Source organism: Maniola jurtina, chromosome 17 (assembly GCF_905333055.1).
Source record: "Maniola jurtina chromosome 17, ilManJurt1.1, whole genome shotgun sequence".
In the NCBI taxonomy this organism is placed as follows: domain Eukaryota; kingdom Metazoa; phylum Arthropoda; class Insecta; order Lepidoptera; family Nymphalidae; genus Maniola; species Maniola jurtina.
Window position 1 is genome coordinate 12291912 of NC_060045.1, and position 21448 is coordinate 12313359.

Below are 21448 nucleotides of genomic sequence, written 5' to 3' on the forward strand. Positions count from 1 at the left end.
TCGCCACCTCAGATAAATGAGGAAAACCTTGGGGGAAAAAGTAAAAAGTAAAAACACGGAGTAATAAAACTGTACCTACTAGAAACATCCGAACAAGTTTGAACACATTGGCGATGTCCTTTGAAGCGCGCACTGATCTTGGATACCACTTTAATAAATCCACCGAAGAGTTCTTATGTACAACAAATTGAATCTAGTATCAATGAGTAGAATCATAGAATTCAAGATACTTACAGAAGTGGTATGCTACCACTTTTATAAGCCTCATAAGAAAAATTCATATGCACAAAAAAATGTAACCTGCCGCCGCCTAAAAGCGAATATATTTGAATATAAAGCGAAATTGTAAATTGAATGTGTACTTGAAAAGAGCAACCGCCGAGTTTCTTGCTGGTTCTTCTCGGTAAGAACGGCATTCCGAACCAGTGGTAGATTTTTTTTGACGATTCAAAAGCACTTGTAAAAGTTTAATTGAATAAAAACATTTTCAATTTGAATTTGAATGTACACCTATGAAATACATACCTTATTGCTTGACGTTAAGATTTTAAATACAAGAACAACAGAGACCGTACTAACTCGCTCATAAATAATTCGCGCGTACAAAACATGACACATAAGCAACAACCAATAGCGAACGGACGCGGGCTGTGATTGACTGAGTATTTTCGCGCCATTCGAAAATAAGATTTCTGCGCAGGTACATCGGCGTAACTTATGAAAGTGGTAGAACTGTAAAGGAGATGAGCTGATCGTAATGCACATGGTCGTAGGTAAAAGGGATTAGGGGGTTCAAACCGGACGAACGAAATATACGCACAGCAAACAAATGATTGATTGGTCCTAGACATGACGTAATATAATAATTATTAAAATGTGTAATCGTTCTTGGATTTCGCAATTATTTACTGTATTTAAATTAAACTGTGAATATGTGTCTGTATGTCTGCTACATTTTTTAGCCAATTTTGGCGAAATCTGGTACTTTTGGCCCGGAAAATCAGAGAGTTCCAATAGAACTTTTAAAAACCTAAATCCACGGCACAGCATGGCAAAGATTCCTGCATCCAGGAGATTGACATAAGATACTTTTTATCCCGGGCAGTAAAATACTTCCTACGGAGATATAAAAACATCAAATCCACACTAAAAAAAACTCGTAGTCATGATCTTGTAACCCAATATAACCGAATAGGCTGAAACCACCTTACCACTACGTTATCACCACTTCTATGACCATGTTTAAAATTCTGCGATTACCTCTACATTTTCCGCCTCTGCCCAAACTTTACACCCACAGAACTTCACAATTTTAAAAGAAAATTCTCTCACGTCAATAAACAAGGAAAGCATCAAGAAAACAAAAATGAGCCGAAAATGTTGAACAAGTTTGAGCCCTTCATCTATTTCGGTCCACGCTGAGACCTTTCACGGCGCGGAGATTGGAGACCACTTAAATAAATCCACTAAAGAATCCTTTGTGTGACAAACTGAACTCCGAGATTATTAACCTTTTATTACATAGGCCGGCCGTGAAAGGTCTCAGCGTGTGGGCCGAAATAGATGAAGGGCTCAAACTTGTTCAACATTTTTCGGCACATTTCTGTTTTCTTTAGCCTTTTCTTGTTTATTGACGTGAGAATGTGTAGTTTTATGTTCATTATTGTCATCTTCATAATCAACCCATTGCCCGCGCCGCCTCACTATTTGACCACGGGTCGCCTCTCTGAATGAGAAGGACGCTGGCCAATTACGGATTGGCAGAATTCACACACCTTTGAGAACATTATGGGGAACTCTCAGGTATGCAGGTTTTCTCACGATTTTTTTTCTTCACCGTTAAAGCAGTGATATTTAATTACTTAAAACGCACATAACTCCGAAAAGTTAGAGGTGCGTGCCCGGGATCGAACTTCCGATCTTCCAAATAGGAGACAGACGTCTTAACCACAAGGCTGTCACAGCTACTGCATTGAGCTTACGGCACTGAGTTTAGAGAGTATAGACCACTTAAATTAATCCACCGAAGAAGCTTTTATCAACTTTTATGTGGCAAATTGAGTTCTGAGATTAGAACCGTTTTATTGCGACTGTCGTGGTTCCGTACAACTCCGCTGAAAGTTATGACGTCGTAAATCTATGCTGAAGTATAACTTGAATGACCACGAAGTAAAATTTTAATAACCTTGGATTCGTACAGTTACTATTTTGTTAAAATTCATTGCATATTTTTTTACTTTATTACTTCGCAAAGTCCAAAAGGAGGGTTATGTTTTTGATCTGTATGTAGATATGTATGTCCGTTTCTATCTTCGCTCGTAAGTCGTAACTATTCAATGGCTCAACCTATTTTGATAAAAATGATGCGCCATTAGATTCGTGTTGAAGGTGCGCGTGCCGCTGGGTTCTTACATGAATTCTTAAAAAAACAAAATGGCGGCGCTGAAAAAGATGCGGATATTTTTTTAACTTTTTAAATTACTTGTTTACTGAACATATTATTAGGATGGACTATCTAACGGACTTCTCAAGGTTTGGAGGTCTCCTAGGGCCCCCCACTAGTACCTCACTGCCGGTAGGTAGGTACCTATCAGAACTTGCCAAACAAATTGTATTCCCTATTCATTCAGAACTCATGAGACAAAACCTCACAAACCTGGTGAAACTTGTTCGTACAACTTAGCCTTTCAAGTTTGACTTCATGTCTATTGATGTAATATTCAGCGAAGTGTGAATTTGGGTTAGAGATAACCTTTCCGCATCAAGGTTCTTAGGTTGACCTTTCTTCAAAGGTTTAGGTTAACCTTCGTGCATAATTTTTCATCAAATATCACATAATATTATGTTTGTCCTTTTGTCAGAAAGGGAAAGAACATTATTGTTAAAACTAGCTTTTGCCTGCGGGTCCGCCCGCGTTATTTTTTGTTTTTCACAAATCCCGCGGGAACCGCGGATCTTTCCGTGATAAAAAGTAAGTTATGTGATAATTCAGGGTATACTACATCCGGTATATATCATCATCAGGCTGTCTACATTCCAAATTTCAGCCTAGATTTACTAGTTTTTGCGTGAAAGAGCAACAAACACACACACAAGCAAACTATTGCCCGCGACTTCGTCCGCGTCCTGCGGGAACTGTCTTTTCATGTGGATTTTAAAAAACATTCTTGTATACAAACTATGAAGAAAATTGACCAATTTGGTGCAATCGTTCGGAAGGTACACTTCGACGATTCATTTTGATTTATGTATGAACCTAGATACTGTGATAAGAGAAAGCCAGCGCGTGCCACACCTTTCTTTTTTTTATAAAAGCTGAAAGTTTCTCTGCGTATTGTCCTCGGAAAAGAAATATTTCATACACCCAAAATATGTACGGAACCCTAAAAGCGCGAGGCCCGACTCCCACTTGACAGGTTTTTTCATACTATATTTAGATGTATCCTGGATACCTTTATGAAAAAAGGACGTATCAAGCTACAACCACAATTTATGTACATAAACATGAATTTTGGAATTTCCATTTCCCGAAAAATTCCCGTCAAAACTGGAAATAGCGGAGATTCAAATTCGGCGGTGCACTGACTTCGTTATAATTATAACGTTTGCATCCACTTTAAATTGTAAATTCATTGCATTTGCCCTATTAAAATAGTGAGATATCCTGCAATCCTTTTACGTTATATTTTTGTCACCTACGTGACAATGGAAAATATGTAAGTACTAGCTTTTAAAATGGATATAGAATATGTTGTACTATACTTTATCTACGGAGAGAAGTTAGTAGAGGGCTCTCTCTATTACGTAATCTCTTACAAATGACAAAGACAAAACTCAGTGGAACATTTTGAGTCACCATACGAAGGTATGTTTTTTGAAAACGTTTTCGGTAGAGAACCTATTCTCTACCGAAAACGTATAGGTTCGTTGATTGGTTGGTCAATCAAAATAGTTAACGCCCACTGAGTTTTTTGTCTTTGTCCTTCGTATGGGAGTACGTAACAGAGAGAGCCCAACATTTCTCTCCGTGGATAGAGTATAGATATGGTGTTTCATAGTAACAACATGTTCCAACGAAAATCTGTTCCAAGCGTAGCTGTACATTTTATCAAAATCGGTTAAACAGTTGGGCCGTAAAAAACTAGCAGACAGACATACATACTTTCGCATTTCTATTACATTATATAGATTTTGTGGTAAGTATTATTTTACGGGCATTAGCTCGGCCCCAGTCATTGACATTTTGTGAATGAAAGTAATTTCCTTCGGATTATTGCTTTTAAAAGAGAATTCACCCAAAAGAGAGAAGGCGTTTTTGGCGCAATGGTGAGCGCAGTAGCCTTATTTTGGAAGGCAATTCGGGAATTTTTAATTTCCAAATTGTGGCATGTGTGGGAGTAAATATGTGGATAGCGCCATGAATAGGGACATGAAATAAAATAAGTTTAATAAAAACAAGGCTATACATACATTCTCACACAAAAATACAACTTTAGTACATAAAAGAATAAATTTTGTTACCCTCATAAAAAGTTCCACAACACGGTCGCATTCGAGGGTTAGATAAGTTTATGGTCCTCCACAATTTCAGTAGCAATTTAACCCTTTCAACTTTCAATTACCCTCACCCCAAATTTACGTTTAGCTTGACTTTATAGTGCTACGATACTGCCCTGGGGTCGAAGTGACCATAAGGATATGAAATCATCACAGAGATATGATATCATAGGCATATAATACTTTTTATTTATTTTCTTTTCTTGTAATTTAAAAAAAAACGTTTTTTTTTTAAATAAGAACAATAGGTACATGGAAAAATTAACAAAATAACACTAAAAAAACATATACAGGTAACTAATAAATCCACGGATTTTTCAACCGAAATGTCTTTTCAATGTTTGCTTTTCAGTTTTTGATACGAAATATAAATAAAATAAATAAATAAATAACTCTACAATGGAACACAAAATCCATATTAATATTAAAATTGTGAAATTGTCTGTCTGTTACCATTTTATGGCCTATGTCCAACCTCTTTTTATCCCGGAAAATTAACGGAGTTTTCACGGCATTTATTTAAAAACCTAAAAGAAATAAGTCCACATGGTTGAAGTCGCGAGCATCATCTCGTAGCTAAACGGATGAGCCATCAAAAGGTAAAAAGACAGACACATTTTCGCATTTAAAAATATTAGTATGGATTATGGATTTCTTATCATAAAGTTTTTCAATTAATAAATAACACTGTCAGTTTAAGGAAAAAACTCAATTTCTCCAAAAGCATCCAAAAACTCCAAACAATCCCCCAAAAACAATAACCATCGACAATCATACGAGTAGAATAAAGCCATGGCTCGCACGTTTCCATAAAACCAGAAACAATAGAGCGATCCGCTCAACCCCCGAATCTAATTCTGAATCATTTATTCAAATCGCGCTCATAAAAGTTTACGTCTCGAATTTCTATTCGTTTGGCAAGTGTGCTGTTTTCGAACGAAAATGTACAGAGTTATGTGTGCATTCATGAATAAAAACAATAAACGAACGGTCTTTCTTTTAACTCTGTTTGAGATCAGGGGTTGGTTGCGTAATGCACTTGCACTCGACTTGTACTTTAGCCGAGGAATTGAAAGTTTTTGAATCTTATGGGTCTTTTTGGCTGGTCTAATCTGTTTGCAGGGTTACAGGAACACTAACTATGAATTTTACAAGATTCAAAATTCAAAATATTTTTATTCAATTAGACTTTTACAAGTTCTTTTGAATCGTCAAAAGCATCTACCACGCAAAGCATCTATCAAGATATTATTTTAGTATAGACAAAACATTATTATTGTTGAATTGTTTAGTCACAAAGTTGCATGGAAGCAACAGTTCATTCATACAAGATGGTGCAACATAGCGTTTAGTTACATATTGTAAATAGATAAATAATATTTTATTTCAGACCATTTTATACAAAACAGTCCATACAGAAAGTTAGTGTGTTAGTAACAATAATTCCTTCATTTTCCTTCCTTTTTCTTTCCTTGTAAAAATTCTTTGATTTTGCAAAACATAAAGTAATCTATATCCGTCCTCGGGATATAAACTGTCTCTGTACCTTTCATCAAAATGAATAATTAATCAGGCAAGTGGATGAGCCGTGAAAATGTAACAAACAGACAGACAAACAGACAGATTATGATGTAAATGATTTTGAATTATTGATATTTCGACCCAGTTGCATATTCGTACTGCGAGAGATGAAATTCGAGCTGTCGAGTAGTATAAAGCTATCCGCTTTCTTGTTCTTTTCGCTGGAACTTCAGGAGATATACCCAGCAAAATACACTCACAACGTCACTATCAGCTTTGAATGTCGAACACTGTCTTAGTTTGCGTAATTCTACCATTGGATAACTATATAGTGCGTTTCATCGAATAGTACCTATGGCGTTATGTTGGCTCCCCTGTCTGTCCAAGTCATTGGCACCATATTTGCATAAGAAGACGCAAATTTTGTTTATTTTCATTTGATTTTCCTGAATAAATGAAATGAAAATCAAATGAAAATAAACAAAATCTGCGTCTTCTCATGCCAATATGTTGCCAATGACCACCCAACAGACAGGGGAGCCAACATAACGCCATAGGTACTATTCGATGAAACGCACTATAGCTTAGACCCGTTATTTATATTATTATGGATAGACACACTTTCGTATTTGCATTAGGTAGTAGGAATATAGGAAAGACTAACAAGATTTGTAGGATTAAATCCCAGACGGTTCGTACTTCCGTATGATAGAAAAAGTTTACCTATAAAATGGCGGTAGCAAAGTATCTATTTGATTTGGTAACAGAAAAGGTATCTTCGGGGAACTAGTTGGAAACAAAGCCGCACGTTCGCGAAACTTTTGTATTGGTGTGTCTATGGATGTAATGTAATGCTTAGTGGAGTGTGAATGAGAGGTATTTGCTCTGAAATAACTACCTGCCTTTCATGATTCTAGGTCAACGGGAAGTACCCTATAGGTTTTCTTGACAGACACGACAGATGGACAGATGGACAGACAGACAGACATACAGACAGACGACAAAGTGATGCTATAAGGGTTCCGTTTTTCTTTTTGAGGTACTTAATACTTAGTTTCTCTACTTCTTTGTGAAATTTCCGTCAAAATAGGTTCAGCCATTCCAAAGATTAGCCCGTTCAAACAAACAGACAGACAAAAATTTTAAAAACGTGTGATTTCGTTACGGTACAGTTAAAATAACCATATGAGCAGGTAGTTATTTCGAAATTACAAGCAGACACTTCAATTTTATTCATTAGTTAGTATAGATTAGAGTTTAGTTTTAGAAGGGATTGGAGTTGTTCAAGAAATTGAAAGATTTCTTAGAATTACTGACATGAAATAACTCGACCTTGGGAGACTTGTAGTAAGTGTCTTACTTTAGTGAGAGTTCTCGGGTTTGGTTCCCGGCTGAATCAATTTGGAAATCCATGGTATTTTTTAAACTTTCTCAAGTCTGGTCTGCTGGGAGGCTTTGGCCGTGGCTAATTTAGGCATGTTACGTAATAAAGTATATTCGTTCCATTTACAGCATTACGGGAACTAGCAAAAGATTTCTTACTTCAATTTGCTACCATTTGACATATTAGGAAAATAAATGGATAAGTACCGAAATCAGACCACAGGAGAATTCTATCGTACAGTATATTAGCGGTACCGAATGTGGGGTTATTGATTGTTGAAAGGGTAAAATGGCCACTACAGTAATAAAGCGATAGAAATAAATAGGCATCGAAACCCCAGCGTGACCGCGGGCCGATGCCGTCGCGATAACAAACGTTAGGGGGAAGGAAAATTGATTAGGGTAAAATTGACGCTGAAATTGTAAAGTTATAATTTAACTGTAAAAAATAAAATCAAACCCATCGCCGGCCAACTACTGAGCACGGGTCTCCTTTCAGAATAAGGTTTTAGGGCATATTAGTAGGTTCTTAACTAAGTATATCACCCCGTGTGCGGATTGATAAACCTCAACAGGATCTACCGGGAAAATAAAACCAACGCTATTAAATTATTAGCTTCACTATCATCATCATAATCAACCCATCGCCGGCTCACTACTGAGAACGGGCCGCTTCTCAGAATTAGAAGGGTTTAGGCCATAGTAGGTAGGTACATCACGCTGCCTTAGTGCGGATTGCCAGACTTCACAAACCTTCACAAAAACACAAGTGTTCACACGACAGCGCTTTTTTAACGCGTACAACGTTAATATTCGCCAAAGCTGGGTTTTAACACAACGCTTTTATAACGCTCGTGTGAATTAGGGCTAAGTATAATGTATAAAAGTGTCAAGAAGTAGGTAAGTAGGTACTCTTCGGGCGGTTTCCGTTTTTCTTTAGATTTCAATTCTTGGAGGAGCTCTCATACGAGTACGAAGTAAACAAACACATTCTTCCGCAAACATACTATCGGTGAAATGCTTCCAACGAAATTGCATTGGAGCATTACGTATTTTATGTGTATGGGCGTCGGTTTGAACAGATCTCGTAATTTGCTGAAACGTGCAAACGATGTACAGCCCCTTGAGCCTTGAATATAGTGTATAACCACGGAATAACAATAGAAAGAGTGTAAGAAACATACAAATTAGTAAACACTAGATGATGTCCGCGACTTCGTCCACGTGGATTCAGGCTTTTTAAAAATCCAGTGGGAACTCTTTGATTTTCTAGCATAAAAACTTGTCTATATATCAAATTTCCGGGACGCGAGCTGTCTCTGAACCAAATTTTATATAAACCGGTCAAACGGATGGAGCTTTACGAATCCCGTGGGAACTCTTTGATTTTCCGGGATAAAAAGTAGCCTATGTCCATCCCCGGGAAGTTAAGTCTTCATCAAAATCGGTAACTCTGTTGGACCTTGAAAAGCTAGCAGACGGACAGACAGACAGACCGACATACTTTTGCATTTATAATATGAAAAAAAGTAGGTATGGATAACGAGTAATTAAAAAGTATTATTGTCTAATGGTAGGCAGGTTTCCTAGAATAATAATGCGATGTGTTCTCAGAGACTTCCGCATTTGATTTTCGTATGATGCAAGTAAATAAATAAGAGTAGATGCTGAGAGCAAGTTATTAATAATACATTTCCTTGTTCCAGGTCTCGCATGCTCGCAGGACGTAAGGCGCTGGCAACGGAGCGGGTGTAAGCCCCTAACACCAAAGGTAATATCCTGGGCTATAAATTACCTACGTGGTCGTGGGTTATCAGTATTAATCTAACTTATATTATGACACCATGGCAAACTTTAAAACTTATAGAGTTAACGGTGAAAAATTAACCTGAAGGCAGTGATCATAAAGGTAAAAGTTGTGTTTAGGTATGTATGCGTGTGTGTGTGTGTGTGTGTGTGTGTGTGTGTGTGTGTGTGTATGTTTGTTTCTCTATCACGTAAAAAATTCTAGATGGATTCAGCTGTTTGGAATGGAGATAGATTTATACCCTGGATTAACACAAAGGCTGCTTTTTATCCCGGAAAATCAAAGAGTTCCCACGGGATTTTAAAAACCTAAACGTATATCAAGTCGCGGGCATCAGCTGCCGATGCAGGCTTGCCATTTCAGCACGTCGAGACCCAACGTCTATCGGTTATTCGAACCATGTGTCCTGCCCATTTCAATTTATCTCTGTTACTTTGGCTCTCGTACAGATCTTCTCATTTCAGATTTGATCACGAAGAGATACTCCAAGCATAGCTCTCTACATCACCCGTTGAGAGACTTTAAGCTTCCTAACAGGCGCATACTTAGCGACCATGTCTCGGATCCAATTTTTGTTTCAGGAAGTGGGGAATCCATCCAAAACCGAAAAAAATAACTTATTTATACGGCTCAGATTGGGAGCAAAGAAAAACCATTATCCCGCAGTACCGTACATAATAAGGAAAAACAATCCGACCAAATAAATCCGTCTCGACCAAACGCTCGCCTTAAAAACTACGCGACCCCAGTAATTTCGTTTATTTACCCTTAGACCGCGTCCATATGGATTATGGGTCCTTTGATACACAGCTGTGTACTGTTTCAATAGGTCAAAGGGAAAAATGTAACATCATAATGTTATCCTATGAAAAGGCAGATATGAGATAGGTACCGGCCTACTACTGAGAACAGGTCTCCACAATACGCCATAGTTCATCACGCTGGCCAAGTGTGGATTGGCAGACTTCACACACCTTTGAGACCATTATGTCTCTCTCAGGGGTGCAGGTTTCCTCACGATGATTTTCTTCAACGTTAAAACAAGAAAAACTACTACGTTTATTTGCTCTTCGACCGCGTCCATATGGATTATGAGCTCTTTGATATATACAGCTGTGTGTGGTTTCAATAGGTCAAAGGGAAAAGTGTAAGATCACATCCTATAAAAAGGTACGCCTATCAGATTCAAGAAAATTCGAAGTGACTCGTTTGATGTCGCCTGTCCTAGGGCGGGCCTGCTAACTCGACACTTTTCTATCTCGCCATTCTAGCATCGTGGGAGTGGTGGGACCCAATCATTATGAATCACTTATCTATATTAATCTATACTAATAAATAAAATTGGAGTGTCTGTCTGTAATTTTGAAATAACTACCGCATATTAAGGTCATATGGTTATTTGATCGATACTATAACTGAATCACACGTTTTTAAAATTTTTGTCTGTCTGTCTGTCTGTCTGTCTGTCTGTCTGTCTGTCTGTTTGAAAAGGCTAATCTTGGCAAGTAGAGAATTGACCAGGGAGTAACATAGGCTACTTTTTTAATCGACTTTCAAAAAGGGAGTTGTGTTTTTCTACCTATGTACACCCAAATCTCCGAGATTTCTGAACCGATTTGCGTCATTTCTTTTTTAATCGATAGAGGAACTTTGCGACATTGTTTCATAAAAAATTTGGAGTCCAACTCCTCAATCCTGATGCTGCAGAGGATCTGACCAATCCACGCGGGCGAAGCTGCGGGCATCAGCTAGTCTACCAATAAATGTAAAAGTTATTAAACTTTGTTACGTCGTAAATATATAACAATTGCTGAAAGATCGGCAACGCATCGGCGGTTCCTCGGGTGCTGCAAATGTTCATGGGCGGCGGTAATCACTTAACATCAGGTGACCCACCTGGCTCGCTTGCTCGCTATTTTTATTTAAAAAAAAATCACTTCGAACGAAGGTGAATCAAGTTAGAGATTTTTTTTAATAGAATCTTTTTCATTCATTTTTTTTTTTTCAAATTTCTACTAGAAATGATGATAGCTCCAGCCCATGCAAAAAACCACGTCGATCCGTTGCTCCGTTGCTGCGTGATTCAAGGACAAACCAGCATACAAACAAACACACTTGCGCATCACACTAATATTATAAAGGAGAAAGTTTGTATGTGTGTGTGTGTGTGTGTATGTTTGTTACTCCTTCACGCAAAAACTACTGGACGGATTGGGCTGAAACTTAGAATGGAGATAGATTATACCCTGGATTAGCACATAGGCTACTTTTTATCCCGGAAAATCAAAGAGTTTCCACGTGAATTTTAAAAATCTACATCCACGCGAATGAAGTCGCGGGCATCAGCTAGTTTATAATATGGGTAGTGATTAACCGATGTGCACATGAGGTTAGCTTAGGAACATATTTCACTGTGACTTTCCCACATACACTGAATTATTTATACAATCTCGATGGCAATAAATTCGTTTCGTTATCTCGCTAAACGCGCGGTCATCATACACGAACAAAGTTATTTCATCAACGAACCTCAACATCTCTAATATTGTTACTAAAATATATTAGTTTACCGACTATATTTACTTCTTCCCTTTTATTGAATAAACTTTTAATATTTTACTGAGATTCATATTTATTTTTAGAGTTCCGTACCTCAAAAGGAAACAAGGAATCCTTATAGGATCACTTCGTTGTCTGTCCGTCTGTCCATCTGTCTTGTTCGTCAAGCAAACCTTTAGGGTACCTACTTGTACTTCCCTAGAATCATGAAATTTGGCAGGTAGGTAGGTCTTCTAGCACAAGTCCGAAAAAAATCCGAAAATTGTGAATTTGTGGTTAGATCACAAAAAAAATTATTAAAATATGTTCATAAACAAATAATAATAAATTAATTAGTATTTTCAATTTTCAAAGTAACATAACTATACCAAGTGGGATATCATATGAAAGGGCTTTACCTGTACATTCTAAAACAGATTTTCATTTTTTTTTTTTTAATATTATTTTGATTTATTTTGCAAAATGTCGAAAAAATACCTGAGTACGGAACCCTAGGTGCGCGAGTCCAACTCGCACTTGGCTGGTTTTTTTAACTGATTTCAAAGAAGAGCACGTTGTCAAACGAGTCATCATTTGACTCATTAGTCTTTATGTGACCAATGTTATTTCATCAATGAACCTCACAATCTAGTTGTACATGTATAAATATAGTAAAAGCCTGATGAAGATTTAACTCAAAAAATTGTGCCCTATTTCTCTAAAGGCTTTTGAATATAACAAAAAACTGGATGAACAAGGAAAATGGCTCTTGCGGCGGCTCAGTTAAACAATAATTAAAACGCTCCCGATACAACCTCCGGGTACAGCCTCAACTCAGACACTTTCCGGTGATGTAAATAATTTACTAGCGAACTTAGGCCGCGATACCACCTGTAAGTTTTACTCTCGTAAGTAACTTACGTAATTGACAACTTTACTAAGGTAAATGTAAGTATGTGTTTAAATTTGTAAGTTTGTCATTAGTTAATCATAGATTTTACATAACTGTGGTTACTGTTGTTTAGGAATATTGAGTAGAAGGTGTTAATAGTTAGCTATTTTTTAGTTTGTTTGGGACCGGTGTAGGGGGAGCCAGTCTATGTAGGGGTTAGGTTAGATTAGCCATGCCCAGTTACTTTTTATTATACTAATAGTTTAACTGATTGGTGCTACATATTATATCTAGTGATAGAATCTCTAGCATTGATCTTAATCTAAATCTCTATGAGTTTGTAGTACAAGTATATATACTATTATAAGGAGTAACTCAAAAAATTGCAAGATCTTTCACTACTTATTCTACCATCCCGAAAGAGCTTTTTAATATAAGGGAAAGACGAGGAAAATGGGTCTTGCAACTTTGTGGCCGCTCAGTTAAACAATAATTAAAACTCTACCGATACACCCTCTCCGGTACAGCCTCCGCTTAGACACTTTCCGGTGATGTGAATAATTTACTAGCGTACTCTTAGATAAAGTATACTATGTTTAAATAACAAGATACGTAGTAGCCTTGTAGTCAGTCACATATAAACAAAATTAGAGTTAAGACAAGTTAAATATTCAACAAAGAGCTTTATCAGGCTTTTAGAACAAATAAATTAGGTGTAACTCAAAAAATTGCATGCTTTTTCGGTATTTATCTAACCACCTCCATATTCCATAACATCATTCTAAAACAGATTTTTATATATTTTTATGCATAATAGTTTTTGATTTATCATGGAATATGTCGCAAAAATAACCAAGTACGGAACCCTCAGTGCGCGAGTCTGACTCTCGCTTGACCGGTTTTTTTTTTTATTTATCAAATTAATTGTACTTATCAAAAATTAAATTCTCATAATTTTTAAATGAAACCATTAACATCTTATTAACATTGATTTAGTTTTTGAATTTTCCACCCATTCCAAAATCACAAAACACGCCTAAAGAGGTTTCACTTCAAAGACATTATATTAACAACCCTGGCATTCAACCCAGTTCTTTTATTCACAAACGTTGGCAGCTAATAAAAGGGACTTATTAAAAAAATATCTTTACTTGTGTACCAATTTGCGGCCGCACACAGAACAGCAATTAAAAACACTTCCCATTGAAAGTACATCCAGCCTTCCCTCGAATACTTTCCGGTGGCGTGAATAATTTAACACAAAAGCCAGAATGACGTGCGCCGAACAAAGAACGGGCGAAATAACTGAAAAACGTATCGAGTAAATATTATCCCACCAAAAACATTTCATGTAAAATGTTGCCAAGACTCACAAGTTCATAATGCTTTCACTGTTAAAAAGTTATGAGATCTCTAGTAGAGCCAAGCCCCTAGCTGAGCTTAGAATTGTGCTGGCCATGGGACCTATCCCAAGTCCAAAGTATATAGCTCCTAAATGCTCTTGAGTATATCTCATTTATAACAATAAAGAACAAATAACTCTACTTACAAGCTCTGATTTTACAAACCCTAAATCTTGGTTAAAAAAGTACGGCTTGGCCGTTTAATGTTCGTGGTACTTTTATCTGATATGACATTTAAGCCCGGAATAGCTTGTGCGACAATCATGAAGTATAATAAAAATTAGTAATTGTCGAACAAACTATTCCTTATGACCTTAATATAATATGTTATGTCATGTAATAGTTTCACGAACATTAAACGGCCAAGCCGTACTTTTTTAACCAAGATTTAGGGTTTGTAAAATCAGAGCTTGTAAGTAGAGTTATTTGTTCTTTATTGTTATAAATGAGATATACTCAAGAGCATTTAGGAGCTATATACTTTGGACTTGGGATAGGTCCCATGGCCAGCACAATTCTAAGCTCAGCTAGGGGCTTGGCTCTACTAGAGATCTCATAACTTTTTAACAGTGAAAGCATTATGAACTTGTGAGTCTTGGCAACATTTTACATGAAATGTTTTTGGTGGGATTTCATTTCTTTTTGGCAGGTGCCCTAGATATTTTTTTTGGATCTATTTTTTGTAGGTACCTACATCATTTTCATGGCCCCCTCTCTATTGTTACCTCTTTTTTTAAAAGCTTTTATTCCACTTGCAATGTATGTAACTATGTTTTTTTGGGTGGAATCTTGCAACTCAATTTTAAAGCAGATACATATATCAGATTTCAGTCTTTTAGGACTTCAGGAAACACATTTTTTAAATGTACAGACTGGGAAAAGTTTATTTTCCTGTTGTTTGAATGAAATCCCTAGCCTACATACCAAATTTCAGTCTTCTAGGACTTAGGGAAGTACTTTAGAACTTTTGACTAGAGGGGTTTTGAATGGCAATAAATCTGAAACCATAACAGGTAGACAATTGATACTTGGTACGTTTGATAAGTCTGTCAAGGACATATTATTCTGAAAATATCAGCATTCTAGCGATAGACTTTACAAATAATTTGCTTCCCCCATACGTGGGAGTGGAGGGGGAAAATTTCGAATTTCTTAATTTTCCTGTAGTTTGTATGCAATTTCTAGTGTACACACCAAATTTCAGTCTTTTAGGACTTCGGGAAGTACCCTAGAATTACAGACTAGAAGTTTTGACTGTCAATAAATCTGAAACTATAAAGGCTAGACAATTGATACTCAATGCGTTTAATAAATCTGCCCAGGACATCTTATCCTGAAAATATCAGCATTCTAGCGACAGAATTTACTGATTTGCTTCACCCATAAGAGGCGTAGAGGGGGGGCATTTCCAATTTCTTAATTTTCCTGTAGTTTGTAGTCAATTTCTAGTCTACATACCAAATTTCAGTCTTCTAGGACTTCGGGAAGTACCTTAGAGGTTTTGAGTAGAGGTTTTGATGATCATCAGTGAGGGACGAAATCGGCGTATTTTAGGTATCAATAAATCTGTAACCATAAAAGCTAGATATTTGATACTTGGTATATTTGGTAAATTTGCTGAGGACACCTTATACTGAAAATTTCAGCTTTCTAGCGTCTTCCAGACCGAAGTTATGACGGGTCGAAAATACGGCGAAACACTTCGAGAAAAAGGTACGTAGCGCCCCGGCCGCCGTTTGGCTCGTCTTGGCGGGGGCACTGCCGTGCCCCCTGATATTATGTTGGTTTTTAAAAATATTTTTCATTCGTTAAAAAAACGAGCATTTGACACAGGCTCTAGTTTTTAAATAACATGGAGTGTACCTACAGCCGTACAGCCTATTATTTTTGTCGTATTTGTGGAAACTGCTTTGTTTATACACAAAGCTTAATATTACAAATTACTCTTATATCTCTCTATTTATATATACTTTAAACTTTAATTATTTTAAAATTATTTCATCATAATGCCGGCCTGGCCCCAAATATCCCTAGACAGAGACAGGTGGATGGAAAAAAGGAAGGCCTTTGCCCAGCATTGGGACAGCACGGGCTAGCAATAATAATAATAATATTTCATCATCATCGTCATCAACAACCGACAGACTGCTGGAAATAGGTCTCTTTTAAGGACTTTCAAACGCCACGGTCTAACACCGCTTGAATGCAGCGCCTAAATTCACGGCCCAACAGTTTAACCGATTTTGATGTTTGATACTAAGTAGGTAAGCTTGCATCCGGGAATATTGGCTACTTTTTATCCTGGAAAATCAAAGGGTTCCCACGGGATTCTTAATAGCCCATTCGTTTAACCGATTTATATGAAAGTTAGAGAGGTAGCTTGCATCCCGGAAACTGACATAGACAACTTTTTATCCCGCAAAATCAAAGAGTTCCTACGGGATTTAAAAAACCTAAATCCACGCGGATAAAGTCGCGGGCATCATCTAGTCTTAAATAATTTGGCGACTTAGGCGATGTAATGAGTTGTTAAATAAATTTTCATCTTACAAAGTTATGGATGAAGGTTTGCTACATACACTTCGTCCATAACGTCATAAGACAATACAAGTGTAAATTAAAAATTTATAACACCCCCGACAAGTGAAGGTTACAGTAACTAGAAAAGAGCTGATAACTTTCAAACGGCTGAACCGATTTTCTTGGATTATAGCTAAGAACGCTCTCGATCAAGCTACCTTTCAAACAAAAAACTGAATTAAAATCGGTTCATTAGTTTAGGAGCTACGATGCTACAGACAGATACACAGATACGCGCGTCAAACTTATAACACCTCTCTTTTTGGGTCGGGGGTTAAAAATAAACAGTTTTTCAGGACTTTAGTCGGATTTTTCAGAGCCTCTTATAATATTTAGTACGTATTTCAATACATCAATGTAAAAGTAAGCGGTCACAGTGCCACCGCAGCACTACAAGCTGTGGTTTGTACAATTAATATCCACGAATCAAGCTATTTGAAATGCTGCACCGAATATACTTTAATGGTGGCCGCAACTCGCAATCGTTAATCATAATCAATTCATGTGTTGCATTTATTCAAGTGTTACTTCGTATTTCAGTTTTACTCTTATAAAATTGTTGATTGATAGTCTGATTGCAGCCAAGCGCTAAGTAGTCTATAAATAAAAATTAAATGAGAACAAGCAAATAAACTAACAACTAACAATCAGAGAGACAACCATCAACAAAGCAAGTTAATATTGCATTGTTATACACTTTCAACCATTTATTTATTAAAATATCAATATCTAATTTATTAAAACAATGATCTTAAAACTAAAAACCTTAAAAAATACAATATAATAACTAAAATAAATTATTAAAAGAAGTCCCTTTAGGCAAGGTTCCGAAGATACTGGCAGCGTGCCCCCTTTGAATGGCTAGATTAATTTATTATTTGTCCGAGGTAGGTTCTGTGATGTCGCTTTTTGCTATTTACCTAAAAAGCCTTATAGCGCTAGGACCCCACGGACCAAGGGTCTCGACACCGAATGGGACAAAAACATATGTATTCTGCGCTTAGACCCCTGTATTTGCAATCTTTAGCTTTTGCAGCCGCTTCACAAGCCGCACCAGCTCTGTTGTAAGTGCGGCTTGCACTTTTTGGCATGAAAGTCCGTGATGTCCTAGCTTGTCGACATCACTGCCACAGGGACATTTATGAGGAACACAGACCGGAGCCTCAAGCCGTAGACAGGTTGCGATTCGAAGCGTGTCAGGCTCAAGAAACGTTCAACCTATGTTAAAAATTTCATCGCGTGCAATTTACTCTTATCCATTGAGGAGTTCTGTCACAGGAGTAGCGAAGTGGTTCTGTTCTCTATCTCCGAAGATAGTCATCAGATCTTCACCAAACAAAAATCGGGCTACCTGACAAACAAAAAAAATATCAAAATCGGTTCCTTTTTTTGAAGTTGGTTAACAAGTGTAAATTAAAAATTTTCAACACCCCCGACAAATCATTTTCAAATAAATAATTATGTATATCTAGGCAACGTCCATCTTGACAGCTTGACATTTGTCAATTGACATAATATTATGAACCTAACGGTTATCTAACCTTCTTTTCTACAAGAAAACTAGAAAAGAGCTGATAACTCTTAAACGGCTGAACCAATTTTTTTGGATTATAGCTAAGAACACTCTCGATCAAGCCACCTTTCAAACAAAAAAAAGTAAATTAAAATCGGTTCATTCGTTTAGGCGCTACGATGCCACAGACAGATACACAGATACACAGATACACAGATACACAGACACACAGATACACAGATACACACGTCAAACTTATAACACCCCTCTTTTTGGGTCGGGGGTTAAAAATAAGGAATGTCTGGCGACATTGGGATCTTGCTATACGAGTATATCAATGTAGGTGGTAATAGTAAGCGGTGGCAGTGGCACCGCAGTAGTATGTGATCGCTACAAGCTGTGGTTTGTACAATTAATATCCACGAATCACGCTATTTGGAATGCTGCAACGAATATTTAATGGTGGCCGCAACTCGCAATAAATTCAAGTGTTGCATTAATTCGGGTGTTACTTTTTGTTTCAGTTTTACTTGCAGTTGTATTATACAACTTGAGCAATGAAATATTTAATTTGCTATTTTTTTTTTTTATGAAAATCACACTAATATTATAAAGGAGAAAGTTTGTATGTGTGTGTGTGTGTGTGTGTGTGTGTGTGTGTGTGTGTGTGTGTGTGTGTGTGTGTGTGTGTGTGTGTGTGTGTGTGTGTGTATGTTTGTTACTCCTTCACGCAAAAACTACTGGACGGATTGGGCTGTAATTTAGAATGGAGATAGATTATACCCTGGATTAGCACATAGGCTACTTTTTATCCCGGAAAATCAAAGAGTTCCCACGGGAATTTTAAAAAACCTACATCCACGCGAACGAAGTCGCGGGTATCAGCTAGTATTACAATAAAACTTAAAGAAGGGCTGGCTCATTTTTTGCGCAACGGATCACAGCCTGGCTGTCCAACGCGGAAATGCCAGTATTCTTGGCACCATTGCACGCGGGCATGATTTTTATAGTAATTAGATTTACTTAAACATAATATTATGGTTATAATCCTCGATCACAGAGAGACACCTGAGGTTATAATATTATATTAGTGTAACCATCAGGGTGAAGACGTTGATCTCCTATTCGGAAGGTTGGCGTTCGATTCCGGACACGCACTTCTAACCTTTCGGAGTTATGGGGATTTAAAGTAATTAAATAATATCACTGAATGTAGGAAATATGACAAGGAAACCTGCATGCCTGAGAGTTATCCATAATATTTTCAAAGATGTGCCAATCTGCACTGGGCCAGCAAGGCAGACTTATATCCTAAACCAAGATTGACGTTGGTTGGTCATGACGACGATGATGATAACATGTCGCATCGCAAAAGTATATATACAGATATCCAGGATATCTGTATAAATACAAGAAAAAGCTGACTGACTGACTCACTGACTGGTCTATCAACGTACAGCTCCCACAGCTCAAACTACCCGGCGATCGGGCTGAAAGGTATAGGTACAGATAACTATTACGACGAGACAACCGCTATAAAAGGATTTTTGGAAATTCAACCCCTTAGGGGATAAAATTGGGGTTTGAAATTTGTGCAGTCAACGCGGACGAATTCGCGGGCGTTAGCTAGTAGTCATAATTAGATAAGATTCAGGATATGTATCTCATTTTTGACTTGTTTGTGGGTTCTAACATTTTAGAAAATAAAACCAATTGTCTTCCAAAGACAATAAATGTAGTCAACCGTGTGGGCTGACCCTAAGAGCTCGTTTACACAGGCTGCGTAAGCGTAGACGTAGCGCGTACCATTGTGTTGTAATGTATGGAACTGTATGAGACATGGCATACCGCTTGCGTGGCGTGAACGTTCACGTAGACGTAATGCGTGTAGTTAAGTCTACGGTTTCACGCGTGTCACGTGTACCTGCTGTATACGTAATTGGTGTGAATCGGCCTTAAACGTTATTAGCAATTTTCTTTTCTAAGTATGATAAAGTCGAAGAAAGATAGGTATCCATCGGCCGTGAAATTCCTAAGACACGTTTCAATCATTGTAATTGGATGAATTGGGCGAAGTTTTGGGTCTTAATGTAACGACGTCAATTGGGAATGAAGACAATCTAATATCTGTATCAATTAGAAAGTTTAATTGTTTTCAGTTTCGACGCCTCCAGTGGGCGGCGTATTATTTTATTAGGTATCTTTCCTTCGTCAAAGGCTGTAGTTAATTTTGTTCAGTTTATGAAAAGGCGTATTTCCTAAATTAGTTTATCAGCTGTTAGGCTTCAGCCTTGGCTATAGCTCAACGGTTGGGGAGCGGGCTGAATTCTGAAAGGTCGGCGGTTCAAACCACACCCGTTGCACTATAATTGTTGTGTTAGAGGGGAAAGGGGGAATATTAGTCATGATTAATATGGCTAATGTTTTTTTTAAAGAAAAAATGAACAGTGAACATCTTTGATATACCTATCTACGTCATATTTTAATCCGAGGCACATCCGAGATATTCTCACGGATGATGGGAGAACTCGGATGTCGGAAATCGGACCTAGTGCGTAAGCTACCATACGAATAGTTCTATGACTACTTCGGAACATATTTTCACGGATTCAGATCGAATCATGATCGAATGCAGTGCGTAATCGCCCTTACACATAACCCATTTCTCTCAAGTTCAAAAATAGTAAAACTATTAAACCTCCTTACAAACGTAAAGATGGCGGATGTAATTATGTGCCTGTGACGTCATCTACGTGAATTAAATACTCGAGAATGCCGTCAAAAAAAAGTTCCTTTCTTTACCTCTTAAACTTAGCTTAGTGCTTAGCTGGTTTAGATTTTTATGACCTAAGTTGGGACCTTTTTCTATGTAGTTCAAATGTCGACCCGCTTAGGTTACACCTACCTTACAGACTTAAGGGTAAGGCATAGATTTTTTATGATGTCGGTTACCAAATATGGTAATGCGGAACTCTCAGACAGCAGGCAAAATTATTTTAAAAGTGTTTACAGCTACCTGTAAGGAGTGTAATATTTTCAGGTATGTAGGTATGTGATTTTCTTCATTGCACCCCAACTTCTAATAGCAGATTTGGAAATTGGATTGGTTGGATGGGTATCGTTAGAATCCTTACATCATCCCGAGTGACAAGGTGCCAGAATCGTGACCTCCATTGTGACCTCAAACCGGAAAACGTAGCGTTGGCAGACCCCTTACCTATACCTATAAGGTCGACAATCAGCGATGCGCAGGG

At 37.5% G+C, this 21448-nt stretch overlaps 1 protein-coding gene across 2 annotated transcripts in view; it reads left to right on the plus strand.

The window, feature by feature from the left end:
- The window catches only part of LOC123873701 (Ig-like and fibronectin type-III domain-containing protein 2), a 144452-nt gene that overhangs the window by 78822 nt on the left and 44182 nt on the right, over nt 1-21448 (plus strand). For both annotated transcript variants that reach the window (XM_045918685.1, XM_045918686.1), the window contains exon 4: nt 9168-9232. The gene's annotated coding sequence lies outside the window, so the exon portion shown is untranslated. The remainder of the gene's footprint in view (nt 1-9167; nt 9233-21448) is intronic.